The sequence below is a fragment of the Chiloscyllium plagiosum genome, chromosome 5 (genome assembly GCF_004010195.1).
Source record: "Chiloscyllium plagiosum isolate BGI_BamShark_2017 chromosome 5, ASM401019v2, whole genome shotgun sequence".
In the NCBI taxonomy this organism is placed as follows: domain Eukaryota; kingdom Metazoa; phylum Chordata; class Chondrichthyes; order Orectolobiformes; family Hemiscylliidae; genus Chiloscyllium; species Chiloscyllium plagiosum.
Genome location: NC_057714.1, coordinates 52,524,611 through 52,544,975, shown reverse-complemented (window position 1 = coordinate 52,544,975; position 20,365 = coordinate 52,524,611).

The following is a 20,365-nucleotide window of genomic DNA, read 5'->3' as shown; positions in this document are numbered from 1 at the left end:
ACGTCTATCCAAGGTCCCAAGGGATGTTTTCACATCCAGCAGAGATTTTCCTGCACATCCACCCAAATCATCTAGCGTGTCCATTGTTCTCGATGTGGTCTCCTCTACATCGGAGAGACAGCACACCAACTCGTGGAGCATTTCAGGGAACATTTCTGGGACACACACACCAAACAACCCCACCACCCTGTGGCCAATCATATCAACTCCTCTCACTCCACCAAATATGTGCAAGTCCTGGGCCTCCACTGCCAAATCAAAGCCACCTGATAACTGGAGGAAGAATGCCTTACCTTTCACCTTGGGACCCTTCAACCACACAGCATCAACCCGACTTCATTAGATTCCAAATCTCCCTTCCCTCCACTTCATCCTAGATCCAACCGTCCAACTTCACACAGCCATCTTGACCTGTCCTAACTATCCATCTTCCTTCCCACCCATCCCCTCCACTCTCCCCACCGACCTATCACAATTATCCACCACCTGCATCCACTTATCCCCTTCTCAGCTACCTTCCCCACAGCCCAACCCCACCCCTCTATTTATCTTTCAGTCCCCTTCCCCCTCCACATTCCTGGTAAAGGGCTTATGCCCGAAAAGTCGACTTTCCTGCTCCTCAGATGTTGCCTAACCTGCTGTGTTTTCCAGTACAATACATTTCAACTTAAAATGTTTTAGCAGCAGGTTGGAGCAGGAATCCTGCAGCCAATAACTCACCTTCAACACCACATTGTCTGTTGACTATTTCAAGACACAAGTCAGAATTGTGATGGAATACTCCCCACGTGACTAACGAGTGCAACTTCAATAATATTCAAGAACCTTGACACCATCCAGAACAAAGCAGCCCACTTGATTGGCATCCCTTCCATCATGGACAACATTTGCTCCCTTCATCACTGATGCGCAATGGCAGCAGTATGGACAATTTATAAGATGCACTGCAGTAACTCACCAAGGAACCTTCTCCAGCACTTCCAAATCCTCAACTTTGACTAACAGAAGAACAAGAGCAGTAGACGTATGGAAACATTGCCTCCTGCAAGTTACCCTCCAAGACATACTCCATCCTGATTTAGACAGATATTTGCTGTTCTTTCTATGTCACTGTCAAAATCCTATAATTCCTTTTCTAACACACTATGGGTAACCTTAAACCCCAGGAACTGCAGTGGTTCAAGGAGGCACCTCACTACTAGCTTCTCCAGGGCAATTAGTAATGGGCAATAAATGCTGACCTAGCTAGTAATGTTCACATTTAATGAATAAATAAAATACATGAATAGATTGAGCCATAGAATACAAAACCAAAAAAGAGGATTCTGGTGACTCTTTCATGGTTAAGATTTATGATCATTATTAATTGGGATCTTGGATTCTAAAGTAGATGTAAATTGGTTTTTTGATTCTAGTTCCATGAAGGTGATTTTTTTTTGATTAAGGTCAATTTGTTTTAGCAATGTGTCAAAACCGTGTTTCCAAGATATCATAAAGACATATGCTAAATGACTAGGCATATTATCTGCTGAGATGATTGCTCCAGTGTTTACTGAGTTGTATTTTTATGACCAACCAAAAAAAGAAATCAAACGCTAGAGGCAGGTTCTATTCAGAAGAAAAGATCCAACCATCAGATGAAAAGTTTAGTTTTGACAGTTTCTAGGCCATCAGAGCAGGAAAAGTTATGTAAGTTGTTTTAGCAATCCAAGTAGACTGGTCCGAAAAAAGGCCCTGAGGTATTCTCAGAGTACTGTAAGAAAAGTCATTGAGTTAGCATATTTATATGTGTCTTTGCGAGAAATAAAGAAAGCCATGCGCAGCAAATGTGCCGAAATTTACTGAAAGGACATTGCTTGCAATCTCAGTGAAGTATATCTCCTGTCTTCAGTCTTTAGTATCTTACTTAACTGACAAGGTTACAAAGACTGTGAAGGGCCCCACATGAATTCAGGAGTGGATTTTGACATATAGAGATGTTTCAGTCAGATTTCCTGAATCAATGCATTGGGGGAAAATTACAGCAAATATTGTTGTGCAAAAGTTTGTACTTTCTTTTGCAAAGCATAATTTGCCCAAGGAAATACAATGAGATTTGTATTCAAATGTCGTGTCACATATATTCAAATAAATAATTAATAATTTGGAAATAAAGCAACTCACATACATAAAATATCTACAATCTCAATGAGAATTGGAAAGATGGCACAGAATTTTAATGACCATGATTGGAAATCATTGCCAAGAATATTGGAATGAATGAGATGAGGAATTCCATTGTTATAGTTTTCTATTAGTCATGCCTTGAGGCGAGATTACTATTTAAATTAATTAACAAATTTTTATAAATTAAAGATTAGAGACCACACTTTTCCTCTCTGAGGAAAAACTAACTGAAGTGTGTGAGTTGGTCAAAAATTTTGAAAACTGCTCAATCAAGAATAAAACAAATGCAGATAAAATCAATTTTGTCAATGGAATCAAAGTGTTAGACTGTAATTTGTCTCTGAGTTAGAAGCAAACGTTCACTGGATCTTATCAAATCAAAAAGAAACTCAATATAAATTATGTTTGTGGATCCTTTAGATAGATAGAAACATCAGTAATTGTTCTGAGGAAGGGTCACTCGACCCAAAACATTAACTTTGATTTCTTTTCAAAGATGCTGCCAGATCTGTTGAGTTTTTCTAGCAATTTTTGTTTTTATTTCTGATTTCCAGCATCTGTAGTTCTTTTGGTTTTTATATCAGTAATTGTGTCATGTTGGTATGTTAAAATAACAAGATCAAAAGAGAGATAGTCAGAACAGACATGTATATGCAATGGATGAAAAAAATATGGAGTGAAGTAAAAAATCAGAATGATTGGAGGATGAATCAGAAATTGAAAATTCAAAAATTGACCCTTAAATAATTGAGTTGGACAAAATGGAGATACTTTATATGTATGATAGAATATTATGCATCTCCCCAAAAATTATGAAAGACTCATAGAAAAGCTATTACAGTCAATTTGTGTAAATATCCAGAAAATGTCTTTAGCTCAGCACAATGTTAAGGTAGGTGATACATTACTCCAAAAATATTCTTAACAGTGTTCCCACTTTTTTTTTTCTGCCATGCCCACTTCCAAGGTCCATTACTAAACTGATTCATAGCTGAAGCTGACCTATTGTGATAATGCTGGAACAAGATGGATTATATCGACTGCATATAGATGATTGCAAAGTGGATACAATGCCAAGGTAAATTCATAGCCAATTCCAGGATTGGACTATTGTATTGAGAGGATTGGAATAGCATGGTTTGTTACAAAAATTGACCACTTAAAAGGACATTGACAAGCTCCATTGTCACAGCCAGAGAAGTATCAACCTTTCTTTGGCTGGATGAACTTTATCAAAAAAGTTTGCAAAGAAAAATATACTAACAACCTTTCAGCAAATGTTTTGGATGTGAACATAGGAGGTATAGTTAGTAAGTTTGCTGATGAACCAAAATTGGAGGTTTAGCGGACAGCAAAAAAAGTTATCTCAGATTACAATGGGATCTTGATCACATGGTCCAATGGACTGAGGAGTGGCAGATGGAGTTTAGTTTAGATAAATGTGAGGTGCTGCATTTTGGTGAGACAGGTCAGGGCAGGGCTTATACACTTAATGGTAAGGTCCTGGGGAGTGTTGCTAAACAAAAAAATCTTTGAGTGGAGGTTCATAGTTCCTTGAAAGTGGAGTTGCAGGTAGCTAGGATAGGATATAAAGCTTTTGGCATGCTTGCCTTTATTGGTCAGTGTATTGAGTATAGGAGTTGGACCGTCATGTTGCAGTTGTATAGGACGTTGGTTAGGCCAATATTAGAATACTGCATGCAATCCTGGTCTCCCTGCTGTAACAAGGATGTTGTGAAACTTGAAATTTTCAGAAAAGACTTACAAGGATGTTGCCTGGGGTTTGAGCTATAGGGAGAGGCTGAATAGACTGGGGCTATTTTCCCTGGAGCATCGAAGGCTGAGAGATGACCTTATAGTGGTTTATAAAATCAGGGGCTTGGATAGGATAAATAGAGAGGGTCTTTTCCTCAGGGTAGGGGAGTCTAAAACTAGAGGGTTTAGGGTGAGAGGGGAAATATATAAAAGGGAACTAAGGGCCAACTTCTTCATACAGAGAGTGGTGCATGTTTGGAATGAGCTGCCAGAGAAAGTAATGGAGGCTGGTATAATTGCAACATTTGAAAGGCACCTGGATAAGTATATGAAAGGGAAGGGTTTAGAGGGATATGGGCCAAATGCTGTAAAATGGGACTAGATTAATTTAGATATCTGGTTGGTATAGACGAGTTGGACTGAAGGGTCTATTTCCTTGCTGTATATCTTTATGATTCTATAGCTCTAGTTAAACAACTAGATTATCAAATGATAATGCATCTGGATTCACACACAGATCACTAGGTTGTGTTTATCTAAATCTGAAAAGGAGATTTACACCAGTATAATTAATAGTTTGATCATTTATAAAGAGCTAATTTGGTCATAAATTTGATGAAAAGTGAATTTGCCAATGTAAATATGTCTTATTTGACTATATTGTGATACAAGGCCAAAGACATATGAGATAATCAGAGGGTTAGGTAGGGTGGACAGTGAGAGCCTTTTCCCTTGGATGGTGATGGCTAGCATGTGGGGACATAGCTTTAAATTGAGGCGTGATAGACCTAAGACAGATGTCAGAGATAGTTTCTTTACTCAGAGAATACAGGGGTGTGAAATGCACTGCCTGCAACAGTAGTAGACTCACCGACTTTAAGGGCATTTAAATGGTCATTGGAAAGACATATGGATGAAAATGGAATAGTGTAGGATAGATAGGCTTCAGATTGGTTCCACAGGTCGGAGCAACATCAAGGGCAGAAGATCCATGTTCTATGCATCTAGAGAAACAAAATTGAGGGATTCGATTTTTTTGCAGTCTTGTTACAGGAAAACAAGATGGAGTCAAACTACTAGTTAGTTATGCTTCTAGAAATTTGAATTCATGCCAACAAAAATATTCATGAGGAAAAAGGAATGTCTGAGCCTGGTGTTGGCTCAACAATATTTTGCAGAGTCTATTATGTATCACAATTCCCTCATTTTTCAGGAATGATTCAACGGCAATGACTTGAGTCTGTTTTTGTTGGAGATTAATACTATAAACCATATCATTTGAAAATCATTAGTGTCGCAGGTAAAGACAATGTTATAGTTGATGCTTTTTTAAGAGCAAATATTGAGGAAAACTTGTGAACAAACCAAATTTCTGTAGAATATGATCATTGTGAAAATGTTTGTGTATCTAATGTAAATGTCGTTAAAATGTCAGAGTGTATTAAATTTTTATAATCTGTTTTTACATTCCTAGTTAGTTGAATATTAATCTATGTTTTTCCTTTTTATTAGTTATTATTGACCCTTTGCAGGTTTCTCTCTCCTCAGACTTGCTATTGTTCTTTGCAACATTCTTTTAATTTAATACAATCCTTAACCTTCTAAGCCACAGGTAGGTCTTGGCAGAGCAGGCTTAATAGTCTTCTCCTCCTCAGTGTTTCATTTTTTTTCTGAGTTGTTGCTTTTCAGTGGATTTTTTTTTGTTGAACATTTGAACTGTTTTTAAATGCTTCCCATTGAAATATTTACAGTGTAAACTTTTCAGTCTATTTACATAATCAACCTTAGTTCTGTGCTCGTATTTATGTAATTGGCTTTATTTAAGATTGTTGTTCATGTTTAGAATATGTTAATTTGGAGAATAATGCTAATGGATGAAGTAAATGTAAGTATCTAGAGGAGAACGCTACTTTGATGAGTTGCTGTTAACTGAGAATACTGTCAGCAAGGGAAATTGTAAACTCCAATGCAACAAACTATAAAATTCAGTTGTCATTGGGTGTAGGATGCACCAGCGACATCCACATCATATGAATGAATAAAATGAATTGTAGGTATGTACCCACGTCAGATTTTCAAATAATAAACTATTGACATTGAATTGTGCACTAAAATCAAAATACAAAATTTGATTGAGGTATTTAAAATCCTGAGGGGTCTGCATAGAAGTAGATAGGGCAAAGGTGTTACAGCAGTGCAAGGATAAAGAACCACAGCTATTAAAGCTAGTGGCAAATGTGGCAATGATGGCATGATGAAAGTCTTTTTTTTAGCCTACTCCTGCTCCTAATTTGTATGTTTTTCTGTACATAACGAGATTGAATTGTGAAATTCACATGTAAGTGGATCATTATAGGATGAGGAAAGAATCACAGGGCGATAAGGTTAAGCCTTGCAGAGAGTTGGCACAGAATACAATGTGCTGAATGACCTATTTCCATGTAGTACCTATTCCATGGTTCTAAAAGTATTAGAACCTTATTGAACAAGGGAGATTATTATAACAGAAATAGCAATTTGCGTTATGTAGTGTCCTTAAAGCAGAAATCATTCCACGCATGTTGTAACTAGAACATTTTAACAGTGAACGATGAAATTAGATATCAGAATAGATGACCACACATTTGATCTGAGGGGTAGGTTTTCAAAGCATCTTAAAGGAGCAGAGAGAATAGAGAGGCAAATAGTTTGGCAGAGAAATGTTTGATCTAATGTTTGTTTTTGCTGTTTGTTTAAAAATATATTTTCTGTGTATGTTGATAATTTTGTTTTACAAATAAAGTATATTTTGCAGTAAAAAATATATTTCTGGGTGAGATGGGAGTTGCAATCTATTGTTTTGGCATCTTCAAATCTTCATAAGGAGTTAACTTTTCACGTGAAACTTTTTTTCAAAGCTTTGTGAATAAAATGCATTGTGTCTATTTACCAAAAGATGGAGCTGTGCACAACTGAATGAAGTCCCATAAACTCAGAGCAATCAAGTGAATGTTTTTTAAACAGTTACCTTGAGACCCTTCCACATAGCTGGAACATATTAAATGCATACCGGTAGTCGCGAGTTATGAAGCTCTCTAGGGTAAAGTAAAACATCAAAATGAATGTTGCTTAAAACCATTCAAATGTACTGTTGAAAAAGGTGTAGTTAACATGATCAAATGAACGGGATGGACGTTGATAGAAATATGACAGAAAATAAATGCTAAAATGTTTTCATTCGAAGGTGAACTTTTATTTTTGTCATAACAATAAACAAAAAAGATGCCCACTCCTACTGTGAACTGCTGCTGCCCTTACTGCTGAGATATTCCTTCATTAAGTACTGTCCCACATTGGCGAAAAGTCTGGTTTAGCCTCAGATCAATGCCAGGAAAAGAATGAAGTTGTCTGAGATGTGGAGTTTGTGAAGCAAGCAAATACAATGATGTTGGTCTTCCCAATATTTAGTTTAGATTAAATATCTGCTCATCCATTACCTGATGTCAGTCAAACATTCTGACAATTTAGAGACATTGGGGATATTTGAAATTCTTCAAAAATGGCAATTAATATTAGATCAATTATTGTTTTTAAAATACAATTTGCAGATTCCTGTTTGCCAGTAATTTCATTTTATTATTTGACCATGGGATGTAGGTATTGAAGGCTAGGACAGGATTTATTGCTCGTCCCTAAATATTATGGATATGAGGGCAAGGCAGGTGCAGGATTGCATACTAGCTTTAATCTCATTGAATGCCTGAGCAGGATTGAAAGGCTAAATAGCCTTTCTGTTGCTATCTTCCAAAACAAATAAGCTGCATTATTCACTATATAATGTTTTTAAAAAAGCAAAATGACATATGAAACTGCAAGTATTTTATAAAATGCACAAATATATCAGTTTGCTTGAAAAGGTTGCCAAAAAGGAAACTAAATAAAATAATTAATAGCTAATATTACATTTAACAAAAATAATCTTCAGAAATTCAGTCTATTTTGAATTTGATAATCTTTTAATCTATTTATTCGTGTATTTTGCTATTATTAAGAGAATTGTTTATGGCAGTTGAAATATAGATTATTGCTTCTGTGTAAGTATTTCCCTTGCATTCTTTTCAATGCATTCAATCAGAATAATTAAATAATATAAATTAAATTAAGTCAATTGGTCTGGATTGGAATAAAGATCTGAATGTGACTCAAACCTCTAGTGACATTTTGAACATGAAGATGAAGTGTGATGTAATTGTATCCCATCTATTTTACCACCTTCTCCAACCAGACCTACATTCATTGACATTTATTTGGTCCACTGGTGTATTAATTCACATTAGATTAATTGAACTATTATTAATTCTGCCTTAAGTAGTTTAAACATATAGACTACCAACTACCACAATGAGTGGAAATATCAGAGTTGAAAATTATCCTCTAATATTCCTGGTATGATGAATGTTACTTTGTTGGTGTACAAAGTTAAAAATCACAGAACACTAGGTTATAGTCCAAAAGGTTTTTTGGAAGCACTAGCTTTCAGAGCGCTGCTCCTTCATCAGGTGGTTGTTGGAGTAATATGCTAGAAAGCTTTGTATTTTCAGAATCGGTTACTTTGGATGTCAATGTTGATCTTTAAGTTGCTTTCTTCCATAACATGGAGATGAACATTGTTAGAAACATTAATACTTTTTGGTATAATAATCAGTTCAATTTTTCTTGCATTTCAAGGAGCCTTCCTCTTAACAATGCTGTTCCGATCAGGTCTGCATGTGCAGAGATGATATGCAAGTCGAGTTTGGTAAGTGATAGGTCATTCACAGCAATGTTATGGCTGAATTGAAGTTTACCAAGTGCAGAGGATGGCAGACTGGGCAGGAAAGCATTAGAACGATTGAGTTAGGAAAATTGTTCCAGCAGCAGATTTTCTTTGTACAGATGGAGCAGCTTGTTGTCATTGAAGTAAGTGTGGTCAGGAGCGATAATGGAGAGGTTAGGCAGTCAGGAGCTCCACTGACGGTTTGGACACTGATGTTGCAAACAAACTGGCTTAATCTCTGACATAGGATGGAAAATGTGATTGAATTTGCGACAAGGACTGAATATGATGATTTTGATATACCGACTGTTTAATTGGAGGAAATTGTGGTTCTTCCAAAACTGATGTTCACAACATCGAGGTAATGGAGTGGTCAATAAACATGGGAAAGAACCCAGAACGGAGTATAATCAGCATGGAAGCTGAGCCCATCTCTGCAGGTGATGTCGCCTGGAAGTAAAATACAGATGAAGATAGAAGGCTCTGTCCTATACAACCCCTTCCAGAATTATCTTCTTATAAAGCTTCCCTTACGCTAATGCAAGACTTGGAGAGTGTGATTTTCACCAAATGCTTTAGGTGCTGAATAGTTAAGGAAGTAACCAATGTGAAGTGTTTGACTTAAACATTGGTTTATCCTACTTTTAGCATAAAATTGCATCTTGGTGAAGGAGCTGAAGCCAAGTACTCGGATAAGCCACAGAAAGGCAGTTCATTCCAGTTTAAAATGCCTATCCAGACACATTAAGGAGCTGCATGGCATATTGGTGGCTAGTTCCAATTAATGCTGTCTCCTAGTAATGACCATTTATGAGCAACTTTGGTATCAAATAAAATATGAATAAAGGAACATGTTAAAAAAATCAAACAACAATAAACTTTCACTTTACATCATTTTTTTCCTGACCTGTGATCTTTCTCATGTAAGTTATGTAATGATTAATTATGAGAACTCAGTGAATGAGCTGTACATTTGTGCACCAGTAAAACAGAAATCAGGCCATATGAAATTCTCTGGTATGTATGTGCCCTTGGCTGCAAAAGGATGAGCACCTCTAATGTAAAAAGACAAGAGACTTATCCGAGGTTAGGTGATATAAGCATGCAGGCAGAAATCTTTATAAAGTGTACATAAAGCTCCTGTGCAGACAAAACCTGAAGTTTGAATCATTTCTGTATATCACCAAGTAATAAAACATAGCAATTGGAATTAAGAACAATAGACAGAAGTTTAAATTTATTGATGATCTTCTTTGTTGTATAATCCACCCATGCAATGAAATGGATGGGTTTGGGCTCTAAGACTTGCTCATGATGGGGATGGACAGTGCAGGTGGAGCAGTGATGTCTGTAATTGGGCTGACCCAGAAGAAAAAATCGATAAAACTGGTGAGTGAGACATTCTGGTCTGACTCATCTCGTATACTTCAAAATATAGGACCTGTATGACTAGTGAATTCATTTCTAAGTATTACTATTTTTTAACTGCTTTCTTTCTTCAAGGCAATTTTACCAGAAATCAGCCAAATGTGAATTTTGAAAAGTTTCACTGGGGAGGTTTCTATCTTCAGGGCCCAGCAGGGTTGCTCATGCAATCTTCTCAAACTTGTTCTTACGCACCAGACCCCTATTGACATTCCACTCATCATTTTCTTCTTCTTGCCACAGGCAGAAGTACCTGGTCCTGCTGGGATATCCTAGGATTCTTGATGCCATTATTTAAAAAGCAGTTGTGCAATTCATCAAGTGCTGCTTTGCACAATTTTTTTTATTTGGGTGACAGAAAGGCAGAAACCTTTCCCTTGTCCTCCCATTGCAATTTGCCCCCATGTGTACCACAACAACTGGATTTTTCCATTTTCACTACACATTCTAGCTTAGACCTGATAACACGTACTTGGCCCTGGCACCAGGCGGGCAATATAGTCTGCAGGATTCTTGCTGTTGCCTGCAGGGAACAGCATCTATTCGCTAACTATTCTATCTCCTATTACATCTACGTTTCGTTTCGTTACCTCCATTTGAGTGGACTCCAATACCATGGTATTATAGTCAATTTGTTAATTCTCTCAGCAGTTTCTGCTCTCATTTGAAAAGATTAAGAACTTTGAAATGGTCAGAGAATTGCAAAGGCTGAGTCGCTTCCTTCTGAATCCTCATGTAATCTTGTTCATAATCACTCCCTTCTGTTTTTGATCAAGAAACAAATCTGAAGTAAATAGACATAGGGGTGTGACTGCCTTCTGGGCAAAATATCCAGGTAGCTTTCATCTATTCTGATAAATCACAGGGCTGAGTTTTTTCTATTTTGAGTTAGTGTATTTTTGAGTAAAATTCGAGGCAGCCAGTCCACATGGCTCACACAATATTCTTCTCCCTAATTCATTCATTACACATCTAGGCTCTACTGCACCCATTTTGTGGAAACATGCAGTGGGAGGGACAGAGGCACTGCCAGGACATTCCAGGTGCTGCTGATACTGAACACATCACTACAAATGTTGCAAGTGGGAACTGTCTTTCACACTGTGGTGCTACATTATTGTCATAAAGGACATGGCGCAGAAAAGCAAGTTAGCTTGCTGCTCTAGCATCACCACTAATGGCTCCTCTATCTTACTCTTGAATCTTACTCAATCCCTCCCATTGTCTCATTGCAAGAAAATATTGTCCAACAACAAAGCTGAGAGGATCGAGACCCAGGGGTGAGGAGAGAGGGTGTGATGGACATAAATCTCCTCATGTCATGAGGAGAAACTACTTGAGCTGGATGGAGAAGAGCACAGGCATTCACCTGGCCAAAGGGAGAGCTCCATTGACAACTGACTCTGTGAGCTTCATTGTTCTACATTGCTGTCCCATTAACACTAATGTAACTCAATCCTAACCTGCACAAGCTTTTAGCCCTCTTACCCAAGGCACTCCCTTTCTTATGCAGTGAATCTCCATCTGGAAAAGACAAATGCTGGCTACCCACAGCTCCAACCTCCACCTAGCGAGATGAGGTCACTGAGCTCTCAGAGGATGGACAAGAATGCACTCACAGTACCCTCCACCAGCTCAGGGACTTATACCTGCTAGTGTAATTCAAAGAATATCATGGACATGCCTCCAACTTCCCTCTAAATTGTGGGTAGCTACTCTGAGGGTCCTTCCATGGCAAGTGGCATTCCAAGACTAATCACAACATTGACACCCCATTCCAAAAGTCACTACAGTGCATGGACTTCAGATGTCTGTGCAGAAGAGAAGGAAATTAGCAGGAACATTGCACATCTCTGCAGCTGATTGAGGAAGAAAAAGCCCAGTTCTTTGACATGCAAAGCTACAGACCTGGTCAGCCCCAAGAAGAAAATTATGCCATGGTCTAGAACATTAATGATTTGTGGAAATGCAGGAACAGGAGGCAGGTTTGTCAGAGGCAGTCAGAGAACTGGATCCAAGGATGGAAGAGACCACCATTGATATCAGTACTATACAGGCTCTGGCAACCAGCGTGGAAACCGAGATCCAATACACTCAGTCAATGCTGCATAGCCACAACTGCACTCCTTTGCAGACACTTAAGTGCTCATTATCAGAGGCAAGACGAGAGATACTATGGGAACCTTGACCTCTCCAGATGCTCCTTCCTATCAGGGAGACAGGCTGGTCTTAGCAAACACCAGCAGACAGGAGGACATGTATACAGAACCATCAGAATCTTCTTCATGCACCCTGGAGGTGCCTGGTCCTCCCACTCCTCCCCTGCCTTTGATGGCAAAGCCTCTAGAATTTCAGATTTGGTCTGCATTTGGGCAAGAATCAGGACTTGAGGCCCAAACATCCTCAGGGATGAACGCCCAAGTCTTTCCAGGCGACAGCATCAACTACAGAGCAGGCTGCCTCCACCCTAGTTGCAGAGATTGAAATCTTGTACTTTTATAAATATCAGCAAGAACAGAGAAGTTGGTAAAAGAGGCAGGGGTGTGGCATTGTTAATCAAGGGTAGTATTACAACTGCTAAGATAACATTTGAGGACTCATCTACTGAGGTAGTTTGGGCTGAGATTAGAAATAGAAAAGGAGAGGTCACCCTGTTGGGAGTTTTCTATAGGCCTCTGAATTGTTTCAGGGATGTAGAGGAAAGGATAGCAAAGGTGATTCTCGATAGGAGTGAGAGTAACAGGTTAGCTGTTGTGGGGGACTTTAACTTCCCTATTATTGACTGGGAATACTATAGTTCAAGTAGTTTCGGTGGGTCAGTTTTTGTTCAATGTATGCAGGAGGGTTTTCTAACACAGTATGTAGAGAGACCAACAAGGGGCGATGGCATATCGGGTTTGGTACTGGGCAATGAACCCGGCCAGATATTAGATTTGGAGGTAGGTGAGCACTTTGGCGATAGTAACCATAATTCAGTTATATTTACAATAGCAATGGGCAGGGATAGGTCTATACTGCAGGGGAAGAGGTATAACTGGCGGAAAGGCAATTATGATGCGATTGGGCAAGATTTACAATGCATAGGATGGGAAGGAAACTGCAGGGGATGGGCATTCTTGAACTATGGAGCTTATTCAAGGAACAGCTACTGCAGGTTCTTGATAAGTACAGTATATACCTATCAGGCAGGGAGATGGTTGTTGAGATAGGGAGCTATGGTTTACTAAAGAAGTTGAAGCTGTTGTCAAGAGGAAGAGGAAGGCTTATATGAGGATGAGGCATGAAGGCTCAGTTAGGGGGCTTGAGAGTTATAAGTTAGCCAGAAAAGATCTAAAGAGAGGGCTAAGAAGAGCAAGGAGGGGACATGAGAAGTTGTTGGCGGATAGAATCAAGGAAAACCCTAAGGCCTTCTATAGGTGTATCAGGAATAAAAGAATGACTAAAGTAAAATTAGGGCCAATCAATGATAGCAGTGGAAAGTTGTGTGTGGAATCTGAGGACATAGGGTAAGCACTTAATGAATACTTTTTGTCAGAATTCACACTGGAAAAGGGCAATATTAGTGAGAATATGCAGATACAGGCTACAAGATTAGATGGGATTGAAGTTCACAAAGAGGTTTTAGCAATTTTGGAAGATCTGAAAATAGATAAGACCCAGGGGCCAGATGGGATTTAACCTCAGATTCTCTGGGAAGCCAGGGTGGTAATTGCAGAGCCATTGGCTTCAATCTTTACATCATCATTGTTGATAGGAGTTGTGCCAGAAGACTGGAGGGTAGCAAATGTTGTTCCCTTATTTAAGAAGGGGAGTCAGGACAACCCTGATGAGCCTTACTTCAGTTGTAAGGTGTTGGAAAAGATTATGAGAGATAGGATTTATAATCATCTAGAAATGATTAATTTGATTAGGAATAGTCAACATGGTTTTGTGAAGGGTGGGTTGTGCCTCACTAACCTTACTGAGTTCTTCAAGAAGGTGACAAAACAGATGGATGAAGGTAAGGCGGTTGATGTGGTGTATTTGGACTTCAGTAAGACGTTTGATAAGGTTCCACATGGTAGGTTATTGCACAAAATAAGGAGTTTCGGGATTGAAGGTAATTTAGCAGTTTGGATCAGAAATTGGCTAGCTGAAAGAAGACAGAAAGTGGTCGTTGATGGGAAATGTTCAATCTGGAGCTCTGTTACCAGTGCTACAAGGATCTGTTTTGGGGCCACTGCAGTTTGTCATTTTTATAAATCATCTGGAGGTGGGTGTAGAAGGATGTGTTAATAAATTTGCAGATGACACTGAGGTAGGCAGCGTTGTGGATAGTGCCGAAGGATGTTGTGGGATACAGAGGGACATTAATAAGATGCAGGGCTGGGCTGAGAAGTGGCAAATAGAATTTAATGCAGAAAAGTGTGAGGAATTTAACTTTGGAAGAAGTAACAGGAATGCAGAGTACTGGGCTAATGGTAAAATTCTTGGCAGTGGAGATGAACAGAGAGATCTCCTTGTCCAGGTGCATAAATCCCTGAAAGTTGCCACCGAGGTTGATAGGGTTGTTAAGAAGGCATATGGTTTGTTGGCGTTTACTGGTAAGGGGATTGAGTTTCGGAGCCATGCGGCCGTGCTTCAGCTGTACAAGACACTAGTGCGGCCACACCCGGAGTATTGTGTACAGTTCTTGTCATCGCATTCTAGGAAGGATGTGGAAGCTTTGGAAAGGGTTCAGAGGAGATTTACTCGAATGTTGCCTGGTATGGAAGGGAGGTCTTATGAGGAAAGGCTGAGGGATCTGAGGCTGTTTTTTTTGGAAAGAAGAAGGTTGAGAAGTGACTTAATTGAAACGTATAAGATAATCAGAAGGTTAGATAGGGTGGACAGTGTAGGTCCTTTTTCCTTGGATGGTGAAGGCTTACATGAGGGAACGTGGCTTTAAATTGAGGGGTGATAGATTTAGGACAGATATTAAATGCAGTTTCTTTATTCAGACAGTGGTAGGGGTGTAGAACGGCCTGCCTACAACAGTAGTAGACTCACCAAATTTAAGGGCATTTAAACTGACATTGGACATACATATGGATAATAATGGAACAGTGTAGGTTCGATGGGCATCAGATTAATTTTGCAGGTCGGTGCATCTTGAGGGCCAAAGGGCCTGTACAATGCTGTAGAGTTCTGTGTTCTATTTTCTGTATGTGCACTTGCACTCTTCAAATGTTTGCTCTCATGCATTTGCTGTTGTCAGACCTGGTCATAACCATATGAGAGATAAGCAGATTCTTCAGGCATAGTCAGGATGAAATAGGCTTTAATAGCCAAGCATTGCTCATCTCTCACAAACAACTGACACTTTGGTGCAGATAGCATCAGATGTTAGATCAGATTCTTGAACTGTGATGTTGATGACTGCAGCCATGTCATTGCAATTTGTGTTTACCAGCAGTGCTGTTCCAGATTAATATGCTGAGATTATGCGAGGATATTGCCTGCAGACATCTTTCACACTTCCACCCACCATCTGAGTGAGAAATCAGTGATGATTCCACACATCTCTGCAGGGAAACCTTCATTCTCTATCAATTTTTTAATGGAGCACATTGCTATTCAAAGCTGGGAAATATACAATATGCAGCTGACATCACCATTCTCTCCAAAATGTAATAAACCACTGGGTAAAGCTGCACCAGTGCTTCCTCTACAAAATGCCCAAACATTTCAGAGCAATTTAACCATCCATGTTCACTTTCAAAGGCTGAGGCCTAACCGATGATGGGAGGGTCAAAAGGTGATGCCTTAGGATTCCTCTCAACCTGCTGCCCATCATGCAAGATTTCACTGCATAACCTTCAAATATCATATCTTGACTGAAGGTTTAATAGCTGCCTGACCTTAGCATTATCTTGCAATGTTAGTTCACTATGTCACTGACTGCTGCCTTTTCCCCTCATGGCCAGTAGGAAATGTATAAATACTTAAAACGGAATTACCCAAAGATATCAGGCATGCAATCAGATGGTTAACAAAACATTTACTGAGCAATAATAAAAGGCATGTTCTACAAAAAAGAGACCAGGTCCACATTTTGTTTGTACTAAGCAATATACTACAATAAATACTTGCCACATAACCAATGCAATGTTAAACAATGAAAAGAAATACAAGCTCAGCACAGTTATTCAAATTAGAAACAGATTTTAATTAGATTCTGCCTAGCTTCTTGGGCTCAGTGACACATTGCTCCAACACACTGTCTTGATTGTCCTTCTTGATCAATATTGTGACCTTCATCCTCAAAAGATTGCTGTTGATGTCCTCCCCATTTCCTCTGAATCCAGGATATCTTCACTTTGTTCTGGTTGTGGAGGAGACAGCATGCCACAACAATGTGGCACATGCTTTTCGGGTTGAATTGTAAGGTACTTCTCGAAAAGTTCAGGTATCAAGATCGCATCTTAAGGAGGCCAATAGACTGATCCACTATAGCCCATTGGAGTAAAAAAACTTGGTTCGTGAAAAAAAGGGATGGCATGGTGGCCCAGTGGTTAGCACGGCTCCCTCACAGTTCCAGGGACCCGGGTTTGATTCCAGTCTCAGGCAACTATCTGTGGAGAGTTTTCAAATTCTCCTTGTTTCTGCGTGGTTTTCCCCTGGGTGGTCCGGTTTCCTCCCACGTTCCAAAGATGTGCGGGTTAGGTGAATTGGCCATGCTAAATTGCCCATAATGTTCAGGGATATATAGGTTAAGTGCATTAGCCAGGTGTAAATATAGAGTAATAGGGTAGGGAAATGGGTTTGGATCGGTTACCCTTTGGAGGATTGTTGTGCACTTGTTGGGCCAAATGTCCTGTTTCCACACTGTAGGGATTCTATGGATTCTATGAAGCATATTGCAGTTGGCAGTATTGTATCTTCATTCTGCATAGTTTGAAGGATCTGTAAAGGAGTTATGAACAATGTTTGAAGAAGGTAACTGTTGTCTCCTAGCAGCAAGCTCTGTATGTCTGAGGATCTTGAGGGAGACAGAAGTCGGTGAATCTTTAGTAGGTACGCATCATGACAACTCTCAAGGTTTTTAGTGAGGACCTCCAAAATATGGCATCAATGGTGAACATCAATATAGTTTTAACATTGATGGATTGTGAGGCTTTTTAGTGGACAAACTCTGCAGATTTGTGATAGGGCACTCTCAAAGCAATGTGGGTGCTGTCTATAGCACAGTGCACCAAGGGGTTCCTAGCTATGGTGGAGGTCCCAGTGCCCGGGCTGCTTGATAGTCCTCATCATGGGGAAAGGATTTGAACTACTGGAAGCAGTGACATCAATGACTTCCTGGAGACATTTATGCATGCAGAATTGGGAGATGCCCTACATGTTCCTAAATCCTTCTTGAAACAAGCCACTGGCATAAAAATTCAGGGCCAATGAAACCTTGGTGACCACTAGATTGTGATGGCTACCCAATCCTTTAGAGCACAGGTCCTGCTTCAGAAAATGACAAACCTTAATGAAGGTCTTCGAGATCCGTGTCTGTGCCTGCACTGTGTTTTTGATAGAGGTATAAAATTACAACAAGGCCAGAAAATGCAGGGTTAAACCATTCTCCTCTGCTCTCTCGCGGGATCTTCACCTGCTGCTTCTGCCTTTGGTGGCAGTACAGCAGCTGGTGGAAGTTACGGTTTTGGCTAGGTTTGCTGGCACCTTGGCAATTGCTGTCTACTTTGATGTTGTCTTCGTATTTGAAGCAATATCGCAGGGACTCTAGCCACCATGGTGCCATGTCAGGCGAGTTAGCAGATAATCCAGGAGGATTGTTACAAAGTCCTCCTTACAAATGGTACTGCTGAGACCGCACATCGATTGCAATGAAGTGTCATTGTTGTGGTGTGACACAGTGTGCCATGGAGGCTTTGTAAGGAAGTCAGTATCATGCCTCAATAAGGAGCTCTGTGGTGTATAGGGTCAGATGTGGCCAGTCAGACCATGCTTGCTGGGCAGCAGCAATGTAATATCTATTTGAAACTCTTTACCAGACTGTAATGTCAATCCTCTAAATATGTTATAACTATTTTATTTCTAGCTTATTTTTAGACACTGTACGTAGTGCTACTACTTTCACTTTTATTCCTCTTCATTTCCAAAATTTGTAACTAGGTACTTGTTCCTCAGATGGCACCATTAGAGACAGCCATTGTAAAAACCTTTTATTGTACTCTTGTACTTCTGCACTGGAGTACACATGACAATAAAGGATATTCTATTCTGTATGAATGTATGCAATAGGAGCAGAAGTAAGCCAGAGAACCCCTCAAGCCCACTTCGTCGATCAATAGAATCATAGCTGATCTGTTTGTGTTGTGAATTCCACATTCACACACACTCCTGATAATCTATGATTTCCATGCCTTACAAAAATCCAATTAAGCCTGTCTTAAAAGGAATCAATGAACCTGTCTCCACTGCCTTCTGAGGCACAGAGTACAGAAGTTGCACAACCTTCTTAGAGAGAAATAAACTGCCTGTCTCTGTCCTAGATGGATGGCCCTAGTATTAAAACAGTAGCCCCTAGCTCTGGACTGGCAACAAGAGGATGCACTCTTTCCACAACAACTTTATTAAGACTGATTTGGAGATGCCAGTGTTAGACTGGGATGTACAAAGTTAAAAATCACACAACACCATCTTATAGTCCAACAGGTTTAATTGGAAGCACTAGCTTTCGGAGCACTGCTCCTTCATCAGGCGGTTGTGGAGTACACAATTGTAAGACACAGAATTTATAGCAAATTTATAGCAGGGCTGGCTTTCATGAACAAGATGAGCTTAGAGAGGACATGAGGGAAGATAGAGAAACTAGAGAAAGATAAGAGTCCAGGGCTAGTAGGAGGGGGGATAAGTAGAGGAAATTTGATCTAACGTGCTGGGAAAGCAAGGGAAATGTATAGGCAGCTGATCAGACCATCTCAGTTTTGGTGACAAAATTAAACAAATGAAAGAAATATCAAAAGTAGGAGTTGCTGGAAAAGCTCAGCAGATCTAGTATCATCTGTGAAGAGGAATCAAAGTTAACATTTCAGATCCAGTGACCCTTCCTCAGAGGGACCCTTCTGAGGAAGGGTCACCGAGCCCAAAACATTAACTTTTTCTTTACCGATGAGGGGCTTTTCCAACATCTTCTGCTTTTGTTTATGATTTACAGCATCTGCAGTTCTTTTGGTTTTTATTAAAAGAAATATCAAGCTGGGTAAAATTACATATTTTTGGAAAACATCTACCCCTTTATTTCAAATGGCAAAAGCATTCATGCATTTGAACACTGACAATTCCGAAGTGTAAAACTTCAAACCTAATACTGATAATATGTTACAAAAATAAGGATGAAGTTGATTGAACTGCTTGTGCTTGGCCAGAAGAAGAGAAGTTGACTGAAAGTGATTCCTTCAATAATACACAGGAAGATGGCTGTAGCTGTTGGAGATCAGTCATTTCAGCTCCAGGACATCTCTGCAGGAGTTCCTGCAGTAGAAGTGAGCTGGGGCTCCAAGTTACCTTTTTGATCCCCCTTTTTCATGCCCTTCTTGAAGATTCTGAGGCTTGCGTCTAAAACTAGCATTGGGCGGGAGCAGGAAGATCCAATGAGATGATTACTTTCTATGTTTGGAGATTGCAGAACATGGTTTTCAGTCTTCAAATATCAAATGCTGTCCTTGTCATACTATGCCTCTGGCCTCCTACTGAGCGAGGTGCCACCAAATCTGTCTAACGTTCTTCTAACAAAGCAGCTTCACTGGAGGTGTAAATGACAGCTTATTCTGCAACAGTGTGGCTGTTAGCACCTCGCCAGGCAGCTCCAAGCCTCTCTGGATACGACTGGATGTTGATTGCCCAAGGCCTGGCCGCATGAGTACCATCCCACCCCTGAAGCTTGCAAATTGCGGAGTCTGGCGAGGTTTAATTTTGACTTCTGCATTTTGAGTCTTTAACCATGCTCATGAAAAAAATAAGACCGTAAGACCATAAGTAAGGCCATTCGGCCCATCGAGTCCACTCCGCCATTCAATCATGGCTGATAGGCGTTTCAACTCCACTTACCCGCATTCTCCCCGTAGCCCTTAATACCTTGTGACATCAAGAATTTATCAATTTCTGCCTTGAAGACATTTAGCGTCCCAGCCTCCACTGCACTCTGTGGCAATGAATTCCACAGGCCCACCACTCTCTGGCTGAAGAAATATC